The sequence below is a fragment of the Heliangelus exortis genome, chromosome 11 (assembly GCF_036169615.1).
Source record: "Heliangelus exortis chromosome 11, bHelExo1.hap1, whole genome shotgun sequence".
Lineage (NCBI taxonomy): Eukaryota > Metazoa > Chordata > Aves > Apodiformes > Trochilidae > Heliangelus > Heliangelus exortis.
In genome coordinates, this window is record NC_092432.1 from 21430046 (window position 1) to 21456163 (window position 26118).

Sequence of the window (26118 nt, forward strand, 5' to 3'; positions counted from 1 at the left end):
TAGCCTTGGTGGTCTCTTTCTTTGAACTTTCATCCCTATGAGTGGGAAAAAGCCACTAACTATAATTTCTGTATATATTTTGTGAAAAAGAAACATTCACAGTTAGGAAACTCTCAGAGGGGTTCTGATCCTGGTGATACTCTGCTGAAATACCCAGGAATACAAGAAAAAGGCAGGTTTAACAAGGTCCTTTGCTAAGTCTAAGAAGAAAGAAAAAGCAAGTAAAAGAGAGCATCCAAAAGTCAGTTAAAATCACTTCCAAAGAGCAAAGAAGACAGGAGGTCAGTAGTCAACAAAATGACATTTGGGCTGTAAAGTGTCTTTATTGCTCCTTGCTCCTGTATCACATATCACACCATTGTAAGGGCTCTTTTCAGTGGGAACATCAGCTTTGCTTCTCTCTTTTTTTCCTCCTTAAGTGCCTCTCTGCTGTGATTCTTCCACAGAAGGGCCTTGAGTTGTGCCTGATTATTTGCTCTTATAGCTTTGCCTCCCATCATTTCTTTTCCAGACTGTGAATCCAGAACAACCTTGAGGCTATGTGTGAAGATATAAAGATTTTTCCCATCCTTGTTCCCCTTTCCCAGTGATCTAATATTGCATAAGGCCTTATGAAGGTTCCACTGAGCAGACTTCACCAGGGTGTAACAGTTGTGTTTGTTAAGAACAAACTGGTAGGAGAGCAAGTGCAACAGAGATCCCCAGATAACCCATACTGGGACATCTTGCTTCTTACTGCTGGCAAATTCAACAGTAGACAGCTGTGTTTTGGTTTTTTCCTAAAGGAAATTAAACGTAAAAGATATGTTAGTGCAACCTTAAAGCTAAGGTTTAGGTATATTTTCCTGTGTTATGATTCCCACAGCAATTGTAATTCGACTTCACTGCACATTCTACTGTAAGGCATAAAAATTAACATCACTCTGTGTATAGCAGAATATATTACCATAGCACTCTGAAATACTGGAGCAATTTGGGAGCAGCATCAAGTTGTGTCTACTCCAAGCTCTTGCATGAGTGTGTAACTTTAAGCATTAATATAGAAGTTACTTGGTTTTGGCTTATGTTTAAAGTCTACAGTCCCAGCTTAGCAAGGTTTTGTACTTGCAACACGTGATTTTTTTTATTTTTTGTTTCTTGGGGATTACTCGAGTGCCTAAAATCACATGCCAGCTTAAATACCAATCTCCTGAGACAGAGGCCGTTTCTGCTGAGGGTTACTTTGACCAGCTGTTTATATCCTTTCAATCTTTACTTTTTCATGCAAAAATTTCCCATCCTTGGTGTCTAATATGTTAAAAAAATAATAATTTTAATAGAGCTTGAGCAAAAAAAGGTTCATTGTTTTTGAGAATGAGATGAAGCAAGAAGGTGACTTTTCCCATTATAAAAATTGCATGTGGCTGTTATTGAGCAGCTCAAAAGCCACAATGGTTGAGAAGCTTAAATTTGGCAGGGATAGAGGTGTTAGGGGAAGAGGTGCCTTCAAATGTTCCGGTAAAAATTTATTTTGCTTTGCTGAGCTCTTGGAAACCAGTGTTTACTGACACTTGGTGGTCCTTTAGCAGTAGCTTGCTTTCTCCACTGATGTTCCAAAAGCAAATGGGCTCCAGGGCTAGTGAACAATTAGCCAATTAATGACTTAGGGAAATTATGATAAATTTATGTACCAGAAGAAGTGGGGATGCGTGTCACAGTATCCACTTTTATGACTTCTTCAGCTCTCCCTTCCACTCTTCAGTCTTCTGTGGCATCAGAGCTTATGCTAAGCAAGATTTTACTCTACATGAGCGTGGCTGGCATGCTGCTCCTACTGAAGGGTATAAAATACTGTGGTGTTAGTTTCCTGATATTTAAGACACTGCTGTACTGTTCTTTTGTACTGAACTCAAAAGTACACTTTTATTCTGCCTCAGTAAACTCTGTGGTAACGCAGAAGTCCAGGTAGGGTTGTAGGCAGTTTGTAAACCCCTTAAAGGCTTTGTGCTTGGATAGAGAAGCCCAGGTTTTTAGGGCAGAGCTCATTATTGCAGCATGTGAAGCCAGTTGGTGCTCTGCTGAGAGGACTGCTGGCTTTTGCATCTTCTATTATCCTAGACAACATATTGTAGCCAGAAATACCTCTGCCTGGACTAACTTCATTTATTTTTCTGGCCTCTTCATCCTTGAAGTGTATGAATATCCTGGGGAATGTGCACATATGGCAGCTAAGACAGCTGTACATGTGGGTGACTCTTGGTCATTAGTCATGCTGTCTGTTTCCAGCAGTACTGGTGGTGACTGGGCCGGGCCAGCAGGCTCGCTGGGGGTTTTCCTCTGCCTCGGTGACGTGGATCAGGCTCCCTGGACAGCAGAAGTTCCACAGCCTGGCTGGGACAGCCTCTGAGGACACAGACACAGCACAGGCTCTGTGAAACACATTGACAGCTGGGTTGTGGTTAGCACTTCACGTGGGCTTGGCTGGGAAGACCAAAGGTGAAGGAAGGAAGGAGCACGAGCATTGCAACAAAGGGTCTTACAGAGCAGAGTCAGAACTGGCACCCTAAGAGCACAAGGTGTGGGAATGACTTGGTCTTGGGTACAAGATGTCGTGAACCCTTTCCCGTTTGCAAAAGCTGCTTCCTCTGTAATGATCACCAGCAAACAACAACTTAAAATATTTTGTCGTGTATTTTTTAGGAAATTAGATCATTTGACATTAAAATAGTGAAGTGAAAAGCTTTCGGTAAGATTTCTCTGCAAAAATGAGGAGGAACGGGCAAAGGGTTTCTGCACCACTTTAGTTCCCCAATGAACCTATGGACTGTGGAGTTCACAAACAGAAGACCTAACAGTGCCTTTCCACAGTGGAATACAATGTTTTTCAAATTACAATAGCACACGACTTGAATATTTCTAAGGATAACACATTTTCATTACTGGGTGGATATAGAAAATCTGAATTTCTCAGAAAGGGCTGAGAACATGACATAGTATTAAAGAGCAGGCAAAGAAAGAGGTTTGTAGAGCTATAAGCAGCTTCCTCTGGGGGCTCCTCAGAGCTTGCTCGTGACAGTAGTGGTAAATATGATGTGATTAAATAGATGCTAGTTTGAACCCTGTTGAGGCTGATAAAGGTAAATAATTGTTGTGATTTGGGTTGCTCACAGTGTTATCTGCAGCAGGCAACCCCCAGCCTCATGTGCCAAACATCTGTTTGAAGAGCCAGGTGCTCCAAGGGCTCCCAGTGCTCATTGCTGGGGATGAGCCAAGCACGTAAGGAAAAGCTTTCCAGGGAAGCTCCTGCTGTGGCACCCATATAGCAAGGACAGGAAGGCTCCAGATTCCACACAGCTTTCCTAGGGATAAAGTCAGAAGAGATAATTATAGTCAGGCAAAATAGTTGTGGGGCCAGATGAGAATAGTTTACAGCTTTGAACAATTTTTTTTTTCCCCCTAACTATTCTGCAATCTTTTCTATCTGCATTGGCTGACAGAATATTGTTCAATCACATCATCCCGGGTGAGATTGGTCATTGAGTTCTGAAGTTGTTTGAGCAAGGAACTGCCACATCATAGAAGAGAAAAATTTGTGATGTTTATTCTTTTATCACGGATTTTTGCAAATTTCTCATGTTCAGGTTATTATTCCCCTCTCGAAACCAGTATCAGGAAATTATGAGAAATAAGATCGTCCAATAAGTCATGTGGAGCTAAAATGGCATCTCCAACAGGTCTCAAGGAAAGCTGATGGAACAGTGTCTTTTGGCTGTGTCTATCAGTTCTGTTTCAGCCAATGTACTTGCAGGAATCTGGTGTTAATGTACTTCTGTGGGGTAGGCATTAAACTCAAGAACTACCTCTGCATGGTGGGTTTGAGTCTTTCTTAGAGGCTTTTTTGACATAACTTGCATTTTGAAGGGATTCCATCTGAAAGACTTCTTTTAGCAGCATTTATACTGTAAGTCAGTATTTACGCTCTGGTGCTCTAAAATGCAGTGTTATATACTGATTTTTCAAATTTGTATTTCTTCTTAATGTTGGAAGTGCAGTGAGTGGGGCAGACTTGGAATCATTAGATTTAGGGAGTCTTCAATATTCAGACCCCTGAATAAACAGCTGCACTCTTCAGCAGATTATTATAATAATAAATACAATTTTATGGAACATGTGTGCCCAAAGGCCTCTTCAAAGCACATTTAAAATGTTAGCATATTGCAATCTCTTCTGCTTCTCATCACATTGCTTTAGCTGAATTGGGAAAGAACTGCCCACAAAACAGTCCTGCCAAAATGTCATAATAATCAGAGTTTACTGGGAAAATAGTATGGTAAGAGAATAATGGGTGAAATATATATGATTACAGAAAATTCTTGGTTTCCATATAAACAACATTTTATCATTGTAAATTGCAAAAAAATACTGCTAATGGAGGCTTAAGGCTGCAGTGTGGTGCTCCTGCCTTGCTGAGAGCAGCACAGCTGGCTGGAGAGCAGGGACTGGTCTTTCCCTTCTCCTTGGCATTTCTGAGACAGCATCTGGGATATTGCAACTAATTTTGGGGTGCCTGAGGACAACAAGGAGTCCAACAGCAAGCCACCAAAATAGGCAGGGGCTGAAACATACCATGTGTAAGAGAGCTGGGATTGTTTAACCTGGAGGAGAGAGGGTTCAGGGGAATGTAAGCCATCTCTCACTACCTAACGAGAGGGTTACAGGAAAGGTGGAGGGAGATCCTGCTCAGAAGTGCAAAATGAAAAGACAAGAAGCTATAAACACAGGCTGCAACAAGAGCTATTTTAGTTGGACATAAGGAAATAATTTTTCACAGTGTGTTGGATGTAAATACTTGGTTTTCACTGAGATTTTGCTGCCCATTACTACCTATTAGCTAATTTGTTTGAATCTTGACTTCTAAAATATTTTATGGGAAGAATAGCTTGGTGAACTAGTGCAAACTATCAAAATTTTTGGTTCACAGCAATATGTACTGACTTTCCATTACTATTTTTGTGCTCTATGCATGTTAGTAGCATAATCACAGAGCAACCTTAGTATCTTAGCACTAGAATAGACTGGATCAACTATCATACTTGAGACTGAGAACTAAAGAAGAGTCCATATAATAAGTTCTTTTCCAGCAATCAATTTTAACTTGACAGTAGGGAATGTTACCTTCTTTCAAACTTCATGTCCAACAATGAAGTACAGCTTCATGATATCTTGAAACTGTCATTGCTAAAATAAAGTATTTCTCATCAGCAGTGAAAAGCCTGCCTGTAATTCACAGTGCATGTGCCCAAGTTAGTAGTAAGCTAAGCAGATATGAAATAAATCCAAAAGAGGCTCCAAACCCAGCCAAGGATTCGTTCCAGTGCTTAAATATCCCCCTGAGCAGCCACAACACTGCTGCTGGAAATGTGTGTACCCTCAGTGATCTCACACGTGCTTTGGGACAGCAAGACTGGTTTGGTTTACACAGTTTCTGTCAGGGGAGAGATAAATGTATTAAGATAATGCATCTTTGAGTGAGTGATGTTGCTTTTGATCAAAATAGTCATGATTTTGTGGAGTCTTTGGGATTTAAAAAAAAGATAAATAAATTATAATTAAGGTTGGACAAGCCTCCTTCAGCCTACAGATCCTGACTCATTGTAGCAGTACACGTTGTAGTCTTAATGAAATAAATTCATAGGGCTCTTATTCTGGTCCAGAAGCCTGTGACACTGTCCCTGTGCTAGCATAAAAAGCTCCAGTGGCTGTGGTGTGATGAGCTAATCTCCTCTCCCAGTGTTTTTTGATGGTCTGAAGTTACACAGGGCCACAAAATCAACAGGTTCAAGAAACTGATAAACCAAAAGATGCTTTACTTTAGAACATAGCTGGGTGAAACTATTGCTTAAAATTTTAGTGTTCATTTAGCTACTTCATCCAATAATTCCTTAACAAAGCAATCACAATGATATGCACAAGGAGGAAAAACACTGCTTTCTTAAACACAGCAAATAAAGTACTAAGGTATCTAAAACGATTATCCAGTGCAAGGCTTGGGGAGGGGCTGTGTGGTTTTGGGTGTGTTTTTTAAACACAGCATGTTCCATGTGGCAGCATGGCTTTTAGGAAGCAATATTGTACCTTCCAATGTTGTACAATATTTTCAAACATTCAGCTGAAAACAGTGTCTGAGGATCTGCTGTCTCACTTACAAAATTACCTATAGACATGTAGATAAGGTTTTGCTTAGAAAGGAAGGCACGTCTGCTGCCTCATTAAGTGTAGCTGGTAGCAGCACTGCATTAACTGAGTAATGCACAGCAGAGTGCCAAAGGAGTGTAATCCCAGTGGGTTCCAATCTATGGAAGAGATGAGCCAGCAACTTGAGGTTCCCCTCATCAGAGAGTGCTGATATTGTCCTTAAATTGTATTTATTCGTGTCTGTCGTTAAATTATAACCTGAACGACATCATTTTCTCTGGTTTTGTGAAGGGAATCAGGTATGGTTTGAAGGTACATACCAGTTTTAATTACGCTTCCTTGTTGAAAACTGAGCTTATGAGCTTCTGATTGTAAAACTAAAAGCGCTGGCTCTAGGAACCAGTAAAGGTTTCTGCTCTGACTGGGTAGTTAGTGCACTGTGCTACAATTAACACAAGGTATCTACCTGTGGGTATTTCGTACCCATATTAAAGGGTTTGAATGAAAGGACAATGTTTATAAACAGAGTGCTGGAAAGGACTAGGAATGTGACACCCTTTTAGACTCAGTTTTTGTCCTGGTGTGGTACCACCAGTCACCCTGATTTGTCTGTTCATAAATGGTCCCTGTAGTCACGGATACTGAGAGCACACAGTACCTCCTAATGGGTCACGACAGGCTGTCAGTTTTCCAGTAGGAAAACTTGATTAATCCCATTTTATATGGCACATTATGTTTGCATTAGCATGAGCTGTTAGGCAGCCTATGTTGTTATTGCCCTCTTGAGCTACTACTCGGTGATATATTTAGTGAATCTTGCATGCAAACTTTTATGACTTGAGCTTTACCTTTCCTTGAAAAGGTCATGAGTTCATTTCCCAGTGAGAATGACTTTTCAACCCACTTACCTGAAATACAGTGTTGCCATTTTTAGCTGCACTGCAATGTTCATTCCACCAGAGAGAAAAACATCTTGGGGAAGCACTTAGAAATAAAACAAAAAGCTGACCTTATCATATTCTGCTTTGCAGGGGCTTACCTGGTATCTGTGTAAATGGTCCCTATCGCCACAGCTATTGAGAGCACAGAATACCTCCTAATGGGTCACGACAGGCTGTCAGGTTTCCAGGAGGATGCTAATTGATTATTCAGCTTTCAGACTCCCGATATGTTCATCCAAAGCCCAGCATTCTGCCTTTTTGAGGTGAACGGTTTTCAGCCACACTGTGCTGGTTTTCTGGTTCCAGAGCCAGAAAACAGGAGGTGCATTTCAGGATTTTTTAAAAGTATATATTATTTGAACCTAAATTACGTGTTTTTACTGTCAGCTGCTGTGAAACTAATTACAAGGAGTCTGTGTGCATTCAGTTCTGCTTCTTTAAACATGCAAATAGGTCCCTTGTCATTGTCATGATTCAGTGAATAGGAACAGGGGTAAGGTGGGAGTTTAGCTATTGAATTTTGTGGGGCAGGAACTTCACTACAGAGCCCTCGCTTCTTTGACTTGGGTGGAAATTGTGTAATACCATGACAGTCATTTTCTCATCTCTGCTACTTCAGCAATGTTTAAACCTGGGCTTCAGGTTCCCTAATTGCAAATTGGGGATGATGATCTCTGCATCCTGCTGAGGAGGGGTTAGGAATGATGGGTGATTCCTGCATGCGTGCCAGTGGTCACTCCTCAGGTGAGCAAGATACTTCATTGCTCAAGGTGAAATGGCAGATTCTTGTACTCTCTTTCTTCCAAACCAGCTCTTTCTTCCTAGTGCTGTGCCAATGCTATCCCTTCAAATATACAATCAAAAAGGTGCTGCAGATTAAATACAATCATTATAGCAGCCACAATTAGCTGAGTTCAATTTGCATGTTTTTCTGAGGGTTTCTTCTGGGGATTTTTATTTTCAGCAGCACCTCACTTTATCATTAATTCCACAGACCTGGCATGGATAAAAGTCCATGCAGAGTCTAGCAGTGGGAACTAAAGCCTGTCCTTGGCTGACATCCCACACTGCGGGTCTGCTCCCTCCGTGCACCCCTTGCATCTTTCAAGTGTTAGGGTTTCCAGTGTGAATTTGGTTAAACCAGAATGGGACATACTGACCCAGTATTGCCCATTATTGGAAATCAGTTGAGAAGCTTCAGTCGTGCTGGAGAGAAAGCTGGTACTGCAAAATGTCCTGGTTTGCCTGCCTGGAGAAAACCTTTCATTAAAAATGCATCTATTTTAAAATCTCTCCTGTAAAGTATGTTTTCATAGTGCTGGCTGTCCCATTTCTTGTAGCACCTGTGTTTTCTCCATCAGGAGGTAAAGAGCCTTCCCTGACCCTCTGCACAGGGAGGCAGAGAGCAGAGCAGCCCAGCAGCTCTCCCAGTCCCAGAAGCAGCTCTCTGCTGTACCTGCACGCAGGCTGTTCTAGAAATGGACTGTAACTGGCTTCTTGATGGCCACCAAAGTGTCTGAGCACAGCATGGGTTCTGATTCAAAAAAATGTAGTAGTTTTATAGTCTACATGTACTGCAGGAGCAGAGTTCTTAATGACCATTTTGTCTGTGCATCAAGCTAAAGGGAAGTGAAAGCCTTGTGATAAATATTGAATACAGAGCACTTCTTAAACCTGAATAATAAGGCATTGTGGTCTTTCTTTGACTCCGTGCTAAATGCTCTTTGTCTCTTGCATCTGTTCATGTCAGGTCTGAGCTATTGCCAGAAGGAAGGCTGATGTGACATGGCACAACACCATGTTCATGTCACCTGGTATTGCACTCTGAAAGGGACCCTGGTTTTCATTATATTTTTTGTTGTTGATGGTGTTATGCTTGGGGATTATTAATTGTGATGCTTAGCTGCTCTATCATTTTGCTGCTAGTCACAGCTGTAACAAAAACATCCAAGATTTTATGGCTAGAACAGTTCAGCTTTAGATTTACACATTCTATAAATGCCATAATGTTGTTGTTTTAATCTGTAAATCAGGTTTGTCTTGGGCTATACATTAAAATGGCTCCTGTGTCCAATATAACTCCTACTAGCCCCAATTTTGTTGGATAAGTGTTGATTTTCAAAGGACTCTTATGCCCCGAGCTCATCGTGCTCCTGACTGCCCCAGAGCAGCCATACTATGGAAGATCAAGAGGGAAAAATATTTCTGTTAGTGAAGCATTTATTCTAGGCAAGCACTGATGGATTTTCAGGTCTGCCATTCCCCAGAACTAAGACATCAGTCTATTTAAAAGCTGAAACAAGTGGGAATGGTGGAACCAGCCTGGGCAGTTCTGTGCATGAAAATTGCTTGAGTTCCTCTACAAGGAACTGGGAGGCTGGGGGGATGCCACGAGCACCCTCTATGCTGGCCAGTTGCAACCCAGCTCCAGTCTGAAAGGTCTAAGCAGGACACTGAGCCCAGTTGGATGAGCTTTGTTCTAAGGCTGGAACCAGTACCTCAGCACTGCACTGACCTTGGTACAAAGCCTCGAGACCAGAGCTGGCCTGAGTGCAGGCAGCCTGCAGCATACACTGTCTGAGCAGAGAGGGATTTGACAGCAAAAGGAAAAACAAAAAACAGCCTTGGTGATTTCATGTGGACGTGGGGCAGAGGAGAGTCACAAAGGGCAGTACAGGAGTCATGGCACAGGAACCTCCTGTAGCAGAGGTCATGGGCAGGGTGGAAATTCACCCTCTCCTTTCAGACCAAGGCCAAGAAGACATCTGGACAGCAAGAGCAGGGAAGGAGGCAGGGAACAGAGGTCAGCTCAGATTGCACAAGCTGCCTTTAGGTCCTGGCACAGCGTTGCAGCTGCAGGTGGGTGCCCGTAGCAGCTGGGGGGTGAGCATGCTGGCAGTCAGATGGGACCTAACAAACTGTGTGATACTGGAGGAGCTGCAAGAGAGGAGGCTGGCAGGAAAGAGAAGAAATGGACAGCTGCGACGTGAGGCTGTGTGTTTGCTGGTGTTTGATTTGTGTTGCCTGTCCTTAGGGAACATGGCATCCAGGAGCTGCTGATAACACTTCCTCTTGGTTCCTTGTTTTAGCCCATCATACTGCTCTTCAGCTTCACTTCAGTGTCTTCAGCTGAAGAGCAGTATCTTGAGTCTTCTTGACTAACGTAGCTGCCACTGTATCTGAGAAAGGCAATGGGAAGTTTGTCACAGTGTGTGGAACCTGCACGGAGGGATCAGTACTGCCAGAGCTGAGTGAGGAGCCAGTGTTCCTTTTTGCTGCCAGGTCTAGGGGAATCTGTCAGCAGCTGTTGAGTTTTGTTCGGTTGCCTCCATGAGTATTTTAAGGTGCTCTTGAATTAATTTTGCATACTTTCTGTTCAGAAGAAATTACTTACAAAAATAGGCTGGTTCGTGATGAGTTGGTGTGAATCAAAAGAAGTATTGTTGCCCTCATGTATGAGGTGATCATATTTTCAAAACTTCAGGAAGCCATGAATTCTGGAAAAACTTTTGTCTATCTTCTATTGATGCTACTCCTTTTCCTATGTTTTAATTAAACAGCATTTTCACCTGGTCAGACCAGCAGCTTTGCATTCTTATTTTTTAAAAGGAAAAAAAATACTTTCCAGGTGGTGTTTTTTTCAGGCAAGGGTTATGGAAATGCCCTCCCTCCCCTGCAAAAGGAGATATTGGGAAACAAAAATTAGTATTTTTCCCTCAACTTTCCAAGCTGTACATGGGACAATTTCCCTAGTTACTAGGGAAAAGTTCCACTTAGGCTGATCTTTTCCTTCCCCAGGCAGACAAAGAAGGTGTTTTGCAGTTGCTGATGAATGTTGCTCTGGTCACAGCTGAATAGAGCAGGACACCATTCATTTGAGCAGTGAAGCTAATCCTGTTATTCAGGACAAGGTCTCTTCATTACTTGGGCTGCAGGAAGACCTTGATTCCTCTCCCACCAGTACTCAGGAAGCTGGGGCAGGAGCAGGAGGAGCAGGAGGAGGACTCCTGGCAAGGGCTGACACCAGACCTGCCCCAGGTGCTGCTGCCTGTGTCCACTGAGAAGCAGTGGGCATGGGACCATGTTCCTTTCTGCAGGTCTTACTGGTTATTTTCCATTCAGGCACTGTTTTCTTGGCTGAAGACAAAAGCATGTATTTCTTCCTAAATAAGTTTTCCAATTTAGATATCATTTCAGCAGCAGTGAACATGAAAAAGTAGCACCTTGGGGGAAGGAAACACGACCTGTTCTCATGTGCAGGGCAGATTTTAGATGTTTCAAACTAGAGAAGAACCCAAATTACCTCTTTGCTATGCACTGAAGAATAAAAATCTTTGCATTTCCAGTAGCCTGGGTTTGCAAATGTTCTGATCATAAGATGTAGTGGTTATAAAACAAATTGTGCTCTGCCTGTGCACCAGGCATTCCTAAACCTAGGAATCTTTCTTCCCTATCCATATTTCAGAGCATGATGTAAGACACAGTAGATACACTTTTTATTAAGGCAGTAGTACTCTTTCCTTGAATGTCTGAGTAAGAAACATGCAGATCTATTGTGTGGTGGTTAATGAAAAATGTTGAATGGGCACATGTAGTGTTTGGCCAGAGAAAAGAGTGCAAGAGAGCAGTAAGTGCCAAAAAGCCAAATGTGTGCATGCTGGCTCCCAGTGTGAGGAAGGAGGTAACCTGCCTTGCTCTGCTCTGTACTCGTTATGGTCACATTTTGTTCCCTTTGACTTAAGTATAATTAACAAGAGCAAAGTTTGGCCTCTGGACTGCAGAGACCCATGTGTGGCAGCCTTTTTGAAAACCTTCCCATATCTGCATGTGTGGGTAATTTTGCTGTTTTAACACTGTATATTTCTGTGCTCCTTTACAGAAAGATGTCTGACCTTAGCTCTCTAATTGTGCAGTAATTAACATCTAAATACCACACAGAACTCCCTGCAAATCAACCAATTGAAATATTAATTCTTAATCTAAACTTATCCTTTTAAAAATGTAGATGTGCAAATTAAGCCAGTAGAAAATTGTTTTCTCTTCTCCTGGTGTTTCTGTGCAGCGAGGTGGTTTGTGTTTTGAGTGCATCCATACACACAGGAGAGTGAGTGCCTCTGAAACTGAATGGGAGAGATTTGATGCCTCCCCCTCGTCTCAGGAGCTATTGGGCCCCAAGGAGTTTGATTCTGTATCTATTCAAGCAAAATCAAGATGTGCATCAAGTCAGATCTTCAGTTCCATTACTATTGCCCATACCCCTACGACAGACCACAAGTCTTTTTTTGAGTTGGTGGAACAGTCTTAGTGGTAGTGATACATTTTATCCAGACAGCTTTGTGGCAAATCACAGTCATGAGTAATCTCCCAGGATATATCCAAGTAATGAATAATTAAAACCAGGACTCCTCATCTTGTAGACCATGGAAAGGTGGTCGTGTCCTTCACACTACCTACCCAAGAGCTAGAGCAGCTCTCACCTGGTGATGGCCTAGCTGCTCACGTTGTCTGGATTCAAAGAATACCTCATTTGCTTTGTTTTAATAACTGAAAGGCATCTGGTAACTGTATGAGCGGAGAATTTAAATCATGCATTTTAGTTTTGATTTTTAAAAAGATGGACTTTTCAAGTGTGCAGACTACTAGAACAATCAGAAAGAGTGGAAAGGCAAGGACACGGGGAAAAAAAAAATAACCAAAAGGTGAGTCAGCCTCAGAAGAGATAGAGCCTAAGGGAATTTTCCTCACTGAATGCAAGGTTAATTCAAAAAATCTACACTTGAAAATTGAGAGTAAAAAAACCACAAATGTCAAACTGTAAATAAGATTTTAAAAATCTGCACTTGAAAATTGAGAGTAAAACATCCACGTATGTCAAACTGTAAATAAGAATATGCTTTTCCCTTTTGAGCACATGTTGCTCTTTTATCAGGAGACACACCTAATATCTGTTACCATTTACGTAACATTTCTCCCCCTGCCCCCAATAAACTGTGCAGACACATTGATCTATAAGTACATTAAGATAATCAGCAAGATTTTGGAACTTTGGTCATTTTAATACCGTGGTTGTACTTAGTATATGCAAGACTGAAAGCTTTATGTCATCAGTAGCAAAACATGAAATACTATATGAATTAGGCAAAATCCAATAACAAACAGCAGGACACTCCAGGCATACGTATTGCTGTTGTGGTTATGAGCAAATGCAAGGCTGTACCTGATTAACAACGATTTATTCTTACTATAAACTCAGCAGAAGGATGTGGAAGAGATACTGTAATTGCATACACATTTCCTCCCAGAACATAGAACCAATAAAAATATGGTAATTTTGTATAACTTAAGACACATTCTTTACCATTTTAAAATAAATAAGAGGGTTTTAACAAGCTTCCATTGTTTTGGTTTTGCAGTTTTTGAAATAAAGTGTGTTTTGAATGCTAATATGTAATGAATTAGAAACAATATTACCTACAGGGACACTGTGATTGTTGTAGAGAAAGATTTTCTGAATTAATCTTAGCCACAAATAGGCAGTCACAGCTATTTTAACACTTTCTGGCTTACCCAGTATTTAGAGTTTTGACTGAAATGGTTTTCTTACATCACATTTACTATGTCCCAGAAGGATATTTTACGTTGCACACAGTGTGTCTGTATGAAGAAAAAAATCAACCTCCAGAGCTCAGAAAGTGGATGGAAATTTTGACAATAATTAAAACTATGGAAACATCGATTGTCTCAATATTATTTTAAACTAAACATTTCTCTACTAAGTCCAAAAGTGTAATTAGAGTGTATCTAAATATACACTTAATGGCATCAAAATAGCACATCCATCTGTGAGCTTTGTTCTAAGCTTGCTGAGCGAGTTGAAAATACGGAATGTGATCTGCAAACCAAGCAAGTTACTAAGGAGCTGTGGAAAACTTATCTTAAGAAGTCGATTTGCTGAAGTTTCCCATTGCAGTTCTCACTGCAGCAGTAATGAAGTAATTTCAGGACAGTCTCAACAAATTCAACCTCCGCAGCATAAGTTGTTACATGAACTTGACCCTCTTCCCTCTCCTTTCCGCTTTCCAATTTCCTTGAAGGTTTTGTCCCCTTGGTAAGGTAAAGCACCTCTTGAATATTCATCGCCTTGGGCCAGTGCAGATGAGAAACTTTCATCAGCCATCCGTGTCTTTCTGCTGTGACAAAAAGGTTCTCTCCACAAAGCATTAATGGGAGCCTTCTGGAGTCCACAAAGTTACTTGTTTTGTTTGTGTTTGTGAACCGGGAATGCAAACAAATAAAACGGAATGTAGCTGCTGAATACTCAGATCTTTAGCTGGAGAAAGCCGGTTTTTGTCTTTGGTTTTCCAGTCTGATTAATCCTTTTATGAAACGGAAAGCTGGTAACCTCTGTAGCTGGATCACATGGCAGGGCCCTTTTGTCTGCCCCTCTAACGCTGCCGAGCACCTTCAGGAGAGCCCGTTCTTCAGGGGGGTGAAGGCAGGTTGCCTGCACACATCACTGTAAGGTTATATTTTAATTATGGTTTGCGGTGCACTTCAGACACTCCGGCAGGACTGCCTAATTAGCAAGGTTGTTCGGCTTTCACAAAGTATCAATCAACCAGTTGCTGAAAATGTCTTGATCTCATTTTCTGAGATTAAAGTATAAACGAAGGACACTTTGCTCCATTGTTACTAAAGTGAGGCACTACCATCTGGTTTGCAAATGTGGTATTAAAATCTCTGGAAATGTCTGAGGCCCCAGCACAACAAAGCAGTAAGCACATGCTTACCTTCGAGTGTGCAAGTAGAGTAATTTTTTTCAAGGGAATCACATACTTAAGGTTGAATGTATGCTCAGACATTTTCTTCTAATCAGGTTTTCACAGGCTCATTTTGAAACACAATACCAAACTTTTCAAAACAGACAACAGTTAATGAACCTATTTGTAACATTAGGGAAATCATAGCTTAAATAAATTGTCCATCCTCAATAGCTTCCATTGCTGAAAGGCTCGGTAGCAGTGTGTGATAAGATAACGGTAATTTTAATTCAAAATTTTTCCACGGTGCTTTATATTTAGAGTCAAACTGTTAAAAAAGGTAATTTCAAGTTATACACAGAAAAATGAGTGAAAGTGGCCGTAATTAGAAATAATTTTTTTCCAGAATATTTGATAGTCAAACATTTACTTTTATTATCTATTTGAAACAGTGAAATTGTGCTGAGGATTGCTATAATACTAACACCCAAGCAATGTTTCAAGTGCTACATTTTTTAGAAAATTCTGACTCATGAGATTAAAAAATAGATTATCTCCCTGAAATTTCGGAACAGTTTGTGGGTTTGCCACTGGCCCCAAAAGGCAGTTCAGTGGCTCCAGGGATGTGTGATGATGCAGGAAGCAATTTATTTCTCAAGACTCAGTGAGTCTAATGGAGTGAGGGTGCTGTGCACCTGCCCTTCTCCTGCCACGGCCTCCCTGTGCCCTGGACCTTGCTGGGATGAGCCAGAGCTTTGCCCACTGTCCCCCTGTTCTGCTCCGTACAGGAGAGGAGTGGCAAGAGAGCAGCCTCCTGCAAGGACCACTCTGCCTTCCCACTGCAAGGCAGTGCAGATGGTGCTTGCTTTCTGAGCAGTGGCATCACTTGGCACTTGCAGAGGAGAAGGTGATGGCTGCATGAACCAAAACTGCAGATTTTGATTCTAGAAACTCAAATTCACCCCCCTGCAAAGAGCGGGAGGAAGATCTCTTCCCCACTAACATCCCACTTCAGTTCTGTTGTGATGGCATATGTGTGAGTTTAAGTGGTGCTCAGAGACAGATTTTACTCATAAAATCATAAATGGATTTCATTAAACCTACATGGTCTTTAATACATCAGACATAGTTGAGCCTCAGGAGTTAAAAAAAAAAAAAAAAAAAAAAAAAAGAAGAAAGAAAAGAAAATAAGAGAAAAAGATAAAAAGATATATTGATTCATTCCCCTCTCCCCCAAGTATGGATCAGGGATATTTCTAAATCAGTGCTGAAAAATAACCAAAATTGGAGTAAGAGCTGCATAAAACCAAGGTGAAGTGGCCGTCCTGGGAAACAGAATAAGTTAATACCTACATGGAGATGGGGTTTCAAACCAGCAATAACATTTTTAAAGCTAATTAAAGAAATATAAAATCCTCCCTCTTTGGAGCCTGCAAGGAGAGCCAAAACAAGAGTCTGTGACCAGAGAAGACTGAGCATTCAGGGAAGCAAATTAGAATACCATCTTCAGTAGTTTCTACTTTCAGTAGAAAGAAAATGTTTCAGCATCCTTTCTGAGTCAGTTACACTTCCTTTCTTTAAGCTGTGTTCATTTTGATGTCTTGCAAAAGGCCAGATGGAACTTGTTCCTTCAACAAATTTTTACAGGCATACAGTATGTTAACATATGACATTAGACTTTTAAAATATTAAAGATTTTTTCCAATATTTAATGCATGTTTTTGAAAGGAGTGATTTTTCTTATAAACACTGTTATTTTATTAATGTTCTGCATAAGAATATTGGAGCAAGTAATGACAGTTGCAAATGTGCTGAATAGATAGTAACTATTTAGGTTAAAAAAAAAAATCTTTGTGTTTCTGTAGTGTGGTAATCTTGAAAAACCATGAAGCAGTGAAGCTTGGTGGATTAATGCCTTCGAATCGACAAAGCTGCTTCAGATTAACAATTTTTTTAGTTGCTACTGTGGTTTTTTACTATATATAATAACAAACATGATTAGCACAGAAGTGTTATGCTCTCCATAACCTGACTGTAATTGGGAGAATCTGCAGTCTGCACTCTACAGTCCAGCTCACACTGAAGATTGAAGTGTAATTACAGTACAGGCAATCTCATCTCTATTAATTACAGCTGTCACCATCAATCCAGTTAACCAGGATAACCAGCTCTGCTGAGCCAGAGTTCACAAGCTTTCTGGCTAAACCCAGATTGCTGCATAAGAGTTTTTGTATCGTTTTTGATACTTTTTGATTGCCCAAAACACTAGGGCTTGAAAGAGTAGGCAACACTGTGGATTATGGATTAGGAAACTGAAAGCAAAATCTAATTTCACTTCCTTCTCAGGACTGAAACTGGTAAATGTACCTTGCAAGGCAAGCAAGGAAAATGCAAACCAAACCCTTTCATAAATGAGGTGGATGTAGAAAAGGGCAGGATGACTTTCTGATGTAGAGATGAGGGATTCACCTGGTGCTCCCAAGGATAATACAGTGCAGAGCAAGAGGCATTGCCTGCTGGAGGGCACGTCTGCTGTGTCCTGTGAGAGAGGTGGTGCAGGAAGCCCCAGGTCCATCAGGTCTGTAGCCTTGGGTCTTTCCTAGCAAAGGTCTCTCCCAGTTCAGCTGCAGGGCCATGCCAGCAGACCTCAGACCTCTGTGGGTTCTGGTTTGTGTGTCAGCCCTGCCTTACTCAATAGCACTGAGATGCAGCAGCGTGTCAGGTCAGCTGAGCAGCAGGCCCGGGGTCTCTGTGTCCTGCTGCAGCCTTAGGGAAGCTGTGCATGCCCACGGGATGCTTCACCAACATGGAATCCTTTCAGTCTTGTTGTGTGGCTGAGAGCAGGGTCTGGTCCAGTCCATGGACAGATACAAACTCTCTCTTCTCTCCCTCCCCACACACTGATTTCTTAGAGATGCTTTTAGGTACTCGTAAGAGGTACAGCACAGTGTATCATTTAAATCATTTAAAGAGGAAGACAGACCTCGGTGTGAAGGCTAGAGTCCTAAAGTGCAGGTCTTCATCTTGGACCAAAAATAAAAGCCAGGAAACTTCTCAGTTCAGACAAAGAGAGGAAATATTCAGATGTCCCTTCAAAAACCAATTATTTTACAGAATTTCAGTTACACGAGTACAACTTCCTCCACTATACTGCAGTAAAATAGTTTCCTTTTTGTGCTGTAACCTGAAGATAGCTGAAAACTTCCCTGTATGCAGCTTGACTAAGCCACTACTGTAGGTCCTGCTGTACAAACCATTGCCTTGCTGCCTTCCTGGTTGTTGGCACTCCAGATTTAGGTCACTGTTGTGAAATTTTGTGTAACAAGGTAACTCTCTCTTCGGGGTGTCTGTAGTGAGTTCACTGGACCCCTTGAGGTATAGAGTACTCTTCTGTGGGTTTAGAGCAGATTTTCAATAATACAGAAGACTTTCACATTCTTTATGTCAGGCACTTCTCCCAGCCCAAGCTGGACTGTTAAAATACAGTGCAACCAGGCTGCCTGACTTTAAAAACAAAAGATGAAGCTGTAAGTGAGCAGCAAGATTTGACACTTGCTTGCTTCAGAGGACCCCACAGTATTACTATGGTAGGGCAAAGGTTTCAGTGTTGCATTTCTGTGCTTCCAGCTTTTTAGGAAAAAACAGATTTTGAGGGAGTTTTCCGTTCTCAGAATTTTTCCTGGATTCTAAGAGTATGACTTGACAGAAGGCTTTGATCAGAACAGCAATATACTGTTTTTTTCACACAGTTTTGTCTAGATCTGACTTGATCTTAGCAACACTCTAAAATATGCAAAATGGCCACTATGACAGTGTTAGCAATGAGAGTTACAAATGTAAACTGTGAAGCTGGAAAGTTCAAAAATAGTTCACCATCAGGTCTAACATGTTTTAAGAAGTTTCTTTCTAAAGTGTCACCAGGAGAAGCCAGAAGAAAGTGGCAGATCTTACTAAAATTTATCTTAACTGCATCCCAGACCTCAGTGATAGTAGGGCAAAAAACTACTAGGAAGGCAGTTGTAATTGATTCCTTAGAGAATTTTTTTGGATCACACTGGCCATGGGGAAATTTACCTTTCCATGAACAGAGGTATCAGTTTATTCAGTACATTGTAACACAACCAAAACCCATGGCATCTTTCAGTCCTCACTAAAGCACTACATATGTACCTTATCCTGAGCAGAATATAAAATTATCCTCCAGATGCAGTGACTGCACTACGTGTTCCTCTCTGCATAATGTCAAAAAAGTAAAATGTAAAAAAATAAATAAAATTGTGAGGCAAGGTCCCATCAATAATGCAAGGTATTGTAAAAGGGCAACAAATCGAAAGGACATCTGGTTGGCTTGGGCTTTGGTTTGGTTTTGTTTCTTAGTGAACCTGTATGTCCAAGAAAAAACTTGCTGTGGAACAGTGTGGTGGTGGTAGCTGTTTGGGTTTTTTAAGAACTATTTTCTAGCTTTTCTCTGAGCAGCAAAACTAGCAGCTGGCATTAATGAGTAGGTGTGTTTTAATGTCTGTTCAAGTCTCTTTGGTTTTCTACACTTGCATATAGACTTCTAATAAGAAAGACACCCTAGAAGTGTGCTCACTGTCAACTATAAGCTGCAGTCTTTCCTCTCCCCTGTTCAGCCCTCTGCTGTATTGCTGCAGCATCACTCAGTGAGTCTTGAAGTCTTTGTGGAACACTGATAAATCTTGCAAGAGAAGGATGGGGAGCTGCTAAAGCATAGGAGCTCACTCTTCTCCCTTGGAAGCCAACAGTAAGACCCATGTTGACTTAAACAGGACTTGAGGCACGCTTAGCACGTCCGAGTATCCTCTTCCAGATAGAGAAAATAGAGGCATGAACTTGATCCCTTTTTCAAATACTGTACACAGCACAGTGATAGATTGGATGGAATAATCCCATGTAAAGGGTGTGACAACAGAGAGCTGAACCTGTTGTCCTTCAACCACTGTCTTTTAGAGATCTCTAGAACAGGTCAGTTCCACCTGACTGTATTTCCTCTGCTTTAGGTTCCCTTTGCTTGACATGGGCTAACCCCATTCAGTGAAGCAATTTTCTCATGCCTGAGTGTTGGCAGATGCACCTGCATCCCAGACTTTTTCAGGTGCATTCACTGTTGTACTTAATATCAGTGGAGCACAGCTAGCACATTCCACTGCCTCTGCAATACCATGCTCCACTGGGCATGTTTTCTGGCAGTACAGCTTAGTATGCATGTTTTATTAATATTCAGAATTAGATCTGTAAACATCTTAACAAATAAGGGGAGGGAAGGGGAGGGCGGAGAAATGTGAGCCAATATCTCTTTGTTTAGGTTTTCATTAGAGAAAAATTCTATGACTTTCCTTTCTCCCAAGATGTAGATCCATAGCCTTTGTGAAAAAATACTGTCTTTCTCTGTTCTTGCAGAGCTCATTAGCACTTCCCTCCTTTACTTCTGCTGCCATTTATTTCTTCTGATATCATATTATGCAAATGTAATACACAGCCTTGTTGTATAAATAAGAAGCCTTCCTTAGCACTTATTTCTTTTTTTTTTTCAAGCTCTACAAAGTGCATTTCACAAGCACAGTTGTTCTAAAACAATTGCACAAATTGGATAACGGATTAAAAATATGCGTGAGAAGAAAATCCCCAAACACTTAATCTGAAAGGTCACAGACTAAAGTAGTTTAACTTCATAAAAGGAGACCCTGTGTCCTGAAGGCTGGCCAGGAGAACCTTGGAACGTCTTCTGTGAGGAGAGGTGAAAATCTTTGCATGTCTAATGGCAGATTTATAGCTAGACAAGCTCTAAGGAAGTCTGTGGTTGTTTTTTGTAATCCTAAACACAGCTGTTTTGTTAATTGGAAAGACCTTTAATAATACTGAATAATGGGTGCTTTTCAAGCAACCCAGTTCAACAACTACATCTTTGGTTGAAAGCTGAAGCAACGATGCTGCTTTTCCCAACAGTCTACATATTTGGAAACAATTGTTCAGTTTTATACATTTACCAGAATGTGTCAAGATTAGAGCTGAATTTTTCTGTTTTTGTCTAGCCTGGAAGAAATAAATTTAAATGTCTGTCTCAGTTGATGCAAAACATTTTGCCTGACCTGAGACAAAGAACTTTATTTTCCAAGAGACTTTTTAGTGTTTTTTCATCCCAAACCCAAAAGGGTCTGTCAGTTTCAAAATGCAATGTAATTTTGGAACAAGAAGTCAAAATATTTCATCTAGAAAATGTCAATGAATGGCATTTATACCTCTCTGTTTTTACTCATTTGGCCAAACTATTTTCAAACATGCTCTGACTTTTAAAATAGTTTAATTCCCTCTGAAACTTCACATTTGTAAATTTTATGTAGCTTGAAAACGTTCTCAACCTCCTCTCGTTAACATGCAGGCACTGCTAAGGTTTCCATCAACTTCAGCATCACTCTGGAGAGGCACATTTTGAAGTCGTAAGGTCTCAGCCAGGCTGCCCACAGGGCTGTGACCAAGGGCACTGCCTGGGGTAATTTGTCTGCAGCCAGGCATGGTCGAGCCCAGGTTAATCTCTTGCTTTCAAAATTCACGTGTCAGCTTGCTCTGTGATGTTATCTCTAGCCCAGGTTTTGTTTTTCACTCATATCTACAGGTATCTAGGGCCTTCTCCTTGAAATTCGTGGCTATACCAGTGAATTTCCTTGCCAGGTTATTCCCTTTGAAAGCAAAGCAACTGTTCCCAATAAGCCCAGAGGTGGGTGTGGACAGGATCAGGCCTAGAGTCAATACACAGAGTCAGACATGGCATTTGTGTATATTGAGCTTTTACAGTGTTAAGGAAGTTGTGCTAGAAAAGCTCATTCTCCCTAAAGATTGTCAGCCTTAATAAGAGCTAAGAAATTAGAACAAAGTCATCATGAATTCTAATGTATTTGAACATATGGCCCTAGGACCTGTTATTACCATATCAGTCAGATAAAGAAGTGGGAGAGTGGTTGCAACAGCACAGAAGGAAAAATGTTAACACAGCAAAAGGACTCAATTTTAAAGAAATACTCGGTCTGTGAATTTAATTTCCTACTCGAAGAAGCTCTTGTGGATGCTGTAAAGTTTTTACTATTCTTGTTTAAATAGTATCATCATTATTGCTGAAGCATTTCTTTTCTGTTTAAGATTGAGGAGGTTTGTGTAAATCTACCCTTAGAGTGAAAAGGAGGGTGTTTGAATTATTGTATTTGCTGATTGTCCATGGTAGGCTGGCAGGGTAAGAAAAATAATCTTAAGCAGAGAGCAGTGAATTCAGGTCAGAGTCCATTTCCAAGGCACATCTCAAAACCTAATCAGTTCATTTAGTTTCTTGTCCTCCAGCTCTCAAATGGATATCAGCACAGGGACAGGTCCAGTTCCCAGGTCCCCAGCCAGCAATCAGCTGCCTGTCAGTTGCATGTGTGTGTGCAGATGTATGAAACCAGTTAATTACATGTATCTGGGGCAAGAATTGGACCTGGGGTTACTATGAGTTTAATGCTATGTTTAATCAGGTTTACCTGTAACTCAAGATCATCTAGAATTCTAGATCATCTTGGTCATGTGCAGTGTGGCTTTTTGCTCTTGATTCATTGTAGGCATTATGATATTTACAGAATCTTTTCAGGAAGCAGAAAAGACTTTTCTGAACACATTTGATGATTTTGTACAATTTGCTGTAAGCATGGATGCCTGGCAGCAGGTTAGTGAGTCAGAATTAGAGGTCTACTTGAGTTTCATGAATGCAGATGGTGCAGAGCCAGGATGGATGTTAGTGTCTTGTGGTGAACTACTACCACCATGTTCCAAAGCATATTGCACCATCTGGATTGTGATAATGTGAAAATTTCTTGGTTTATATGTCATTAAAACATTTCTAAAGCTTTGCTAGAGTTTTATACGAATCTTTCAGCTAACTTTACAGCTCAGCAAATATAGAAACATTTGGATAATTGCTTTTAATACTTTCATTAGTTTCCAAAGCTTGTTTTTAAAAAGTCTTCTGACAGCATTCTAGTGTCTTCTGTCTTCCCTTACACAGTTATCCACATGAGTTTACTCAAGAGAGATAGCATCTATAGGTGACCATCACAAAGCCTCTATCATTTAAGAACTATATTTGTCTTTGAAATAAACTTGAAATGACACACAAATGCAGCTTAAGCAGTTGAGATGGCCTTCTGCACCAGCTGTACTTCATCCAGCTTGTCTTAAGCAAAATTCAGGTAGAACAGAGCTGAGTGGGTTGTTCCCTGTTTCACTGGTGAAGTTGAGAAATTCAGAGTAATTGCTTTGACCAATGACAGGCTCTTTGCATTAAGGAAACAGTGACAAGCTAGGAATATTTAAGTGGAATGCACCTTTGGGGAAGGGTGCTCTTAGGGTATTGATATTAATAAATATTTAATAGTATAATATTAAAATTAATATAAATAAAACCTTATTACAAGACAATCACTGCATTATACAATGAAAAGCAGGCAGCAAGCTGTGTTTAGTTGTTATCCTATTATAACACATTCATATTGTAGCTTCTGTAAGAGAAAGGAGAAGACAAGGCAGGGGCCTGGGAAGAGCCAAAGCAGTCCTTGCACTGGAGCTGCTTATCCAGCAGGTGCAGGGGGAAGGAGAGGTGATGGTGGCTCCTGGCTCCAGGTTTTCCATGCGTGCTGGGGATGGGAGTCTGGCACCTCCCTGGCCTTCCCGTGCACCACGTCTGTCACTGCAGAGCATGACATTGGCACTGAATTGTGCTTGTCCAGTCAGTCCTAGCTTCTGTCAGTAGGATGTTTAGCCCTATCTTTTGGCAACAAGATTTATGTTTATGTAGTGAGGAAGTGGCTTCAGCTGGAGAAAAGAAAATATGAGTAATTTTCTTCTCTGCTGAGGGTTACACTGAGCAGCTAAACTGAAACCTTACTCAAGGAAAGACCTTTAGGCCACAAACCTGTCTTCCTCTGTGTGACTCAATTTTTCAGTTAAATCTTTGTGCAATTGCCATTGGTTCTAAGAAAAAAAAAAAATCTCATTACCACACAAAAAGGCACACAGAAACTTCTGTGGAATGCTGAATTAGGCAAGCTTAATACTAGGACTAATTGTCATCTAGTCAAAAGAAAAGGATGGAAGCCTCTGCTTCCATGAAAAATTGTTTACATCTCTTGAGACTTGAATATCCCAAAGACCTGCTGAATACTCACCACAGACAAGTATAGGATTATTTGCTGAAACGCTTTGCCAAAAGATTTTGAATTATGAATGAAGCAAGGCAAGCAGTAAACTGTTCACCAGCAGAAAGAGAAGCTAAATTTGTTTACTCAGCTTCAGCCAGTTCATAGGTTGTGCTGGAAATCTGCCAGGTCCTGGTGTGGCTGAAGCTCAGTAATTCAAGAAGAAACCTTGTTAGTGCTTATGGTAAGAGGTTCTCAGTGCTCTTCATGATGGAAAGTCAAATGAAATGAAAGTAGATCTCTATATGCTCCATGCTGAATTTCAGTGCTACTTGTGGGCATGGCCACAGGCTGCACGTCACCAATTCAGGCCAGGCTGAAGGGGTGGTATCCTATGTCAGACACTGATGTCCAGGAAAGAATGATGATACCCAGACAGAAACCACAGAAACAAGAGCCTGATAACAGGGAAAGGAGTGGGATGGTTCCTACAAGATTATTCCAGGGCCACATGACTGAAGAAAACTGTGACCACAAACTGTTCAGAAATTTCTCTTTATGCCCTTGAATCTTGCCTGGTTTCTGCACATGCTGGAGAACAGATTGCTGATAATGCAGCAGAGGGCAGCAATGGAAAATGACCCTTGGAGAGTCCACGCTCAGTGTATTTTGCAAACAATAAACAGGAACAGGGTAAATAAAACATAAAAAGACCAGACCAGAACTAACCCTAAATAGATCCTCTAGGAGTAATCCTGTGAAAGCCAAACATTCAGGCAGTGGTACAAATTAGAAAATGTCAGTGTAAATATCATCCTTTCCTCCTTATTCTCAGCCTACAGCAAATGTTCAACTGAAGGAGTGGGGTTTTTGCTACAGATGTCAAGAAAAGGGGTGCCACAAATCAAAATGCCTTGATCACTTGGAAGCCCAGTGGCTCAATATCGGGCTGCTTTCTGAAAAATACCACGTGTAAAGGAAATTAAGAATGCATATTTATAACAATGAGAAACAGAAATTCAGTGTTTAACCTTCTTCAGAGGAGCAATTGAAGAGGGTGTTAACACAAGTGACCAACTGATGCAGCCTCTGGGGCTTTGGTGGTTTTGGTGACCACTTGCTGAGGAGCTACCCCCGTGTTCTTGCTGTGCCCTTGGAGATCCATTATTTTTAATGAGATAATAACCCTTGGTTAATTTAAAGAGAAGAAGTTTATTCTAACAATTTGATAAATTTAAAAATGCTAAGGTTTCAAAAACTACCCCTATGTCTAAAACCCAGTTTTTTAGGGTTAAACAATTTTCTGTGAGTCAGAGAAGAGTAATCTGCTGCTACAATCAGAGCTTTGGATAATGGCTATATTTCAGACATACATTATGTGCACTTTAGGCAGATAAGTGTTAGAAAACGAAGTTGAAATAGTTTTTTTTTTGTGAACACTGCTAATACAGAATAGGAAGGGTGGTCTAACTGTGAGTCTTGAACAAAGAGGGAAAAGATATCATTGGAAAAAACTTAATTCTGAAATGGTAAGTGTGCATGAGGGACGTGGGAAGACAGAATTATTACCATGTCCGAGCACTTCGTGCCCTGCAGAAGCAAAGAGGGTAATTTGGATCCATTTTCATTTACCAATCATTCCTGTTGAAGTGATGGAGTTTGGCAAGGATGTTTATGACTTGTTTAACAATTACTAAATGAGCCTTTCTGTTAAAAAGAAAAATTCAAGCTGACTGTGAAACAAGCAGACTCACCTTTCAGACATGACTGCAGTTTGATTGTATTAGATTAAATGAGGTCTTGAGACCAGCACAGCCCTCAGAGAACTGTCATTTAGAGTATTTAACATCTATTAAATGAACAAAGATTATGCTGATCTAGAAAACAGTAAGCAAAAAAAAAATCCAGGGTGATTATAAAGATAAGTGTACCTGTATTTGATTTGGAGAGCTCTGATCTGTCTGCTCTGACGTGCAGTGGAGATTTACACTTCCTCTCCAAATGTTCTTTTGGAGATATTTACTGTACCTCCAGCAGGCTTTGCTGAAACTGCATTCTGAGGGA

The 26118-nt window shown here is 40.9% G+C and overlaps 1 protein-coding gene across 3 annotated transcripts in view; it reads left to right on the plus strand.

Moving 5' to 3' along the window:
• Positions 1-26118, plus strand: part of SEMA6D (semaphorin 6D) — a 145467-nt gene that overhangs the window by 60502 nt on the left and 58847 nt on the right. The window lies entirely within an intron of this gene.